Genomic DNA, 887 nt, shown 5'->3' with positions numbered 1-887 from the left:
GAAGTGATTTTTACTGTAGGTATGCTACCAAGGAACTGAGTTGAAAACGTTACACTCTTACCGCATATGATAAACAATACACAGGTATCTGCCATATTAAGTTTGGGGATAATTCATCTATACAAAGTATTTTCAATAAAAAACAAATTGACATATTAACAATAAAACAACATGCATGGCTACACCATCATAAGTCAATTTTTTTTATATATATTTACATGTGACTGCATACAAATGTGTCCACAGACATGGTAACTAACGTATGATAGCAAGCATTATTGGCCCTTAACACTAATATTCAGAAAAAACAGTGCCTCAAAAGGCTATTGGCTTAAGCAATACAAGTAGAGGCATATACTTGAACTTTATACCCTGAACTTTTAAACGTTGCAAACGTGCAAAAACATAATTTTATATTTATGTGGCATTCAGTCCAATGCTGAAAATATATCTGTGGCATTCAGTAGGCCAATGCTGTGCTAAAGTGTGTAAAGTATGACCAAGTGTTTCTTTCTGTTCAATAGTCTAGATAGAGCTTTATCAATCCCCTATAGGAGAAATTTCTTAATGTTTGTCCCTATAAAACAATAATGGTAAAAAAAATAAGGTATCTCCCACTTCCGGCTTCCATGAAAGAGAACCAAACTAATTCACACAATAGCGGTCATGCAAATCTAGCATTAAAGATTAATTCATGGAAGTTCTCTCCAGTCACCCTGAAAGTAGTTCGCTAGTAGTGGCGCTTCAATTCACAGTGACAGAGAATTCTGAGAAATCTGAATGCTGAAAAAAACTCGACACCGCGACCAGGGGACAAATGACTGGTGACTGAGAACCTTCTTAAATGAACCTTTAATGCTGGATTTAATTATCAGAATTCGGATTTT

This window comes from Gadus morhua, chromosome 11, assembly GCF_902167405.1.
Source record: "Gadus morhua chromosome 11, gadMor3.0, whole genome shotgun sequence".
Taxonomy (NCBI): Eukaryota; Metazoa; Chordata; class Actinopteri; order Gadiformes; family Gadidae; genus Gadus; species Gadus morhua.
The sequence above is the reverse complement of the archived record's forward strand: the minus strand, read 5'-3'. Positions refer to the sequence as shown.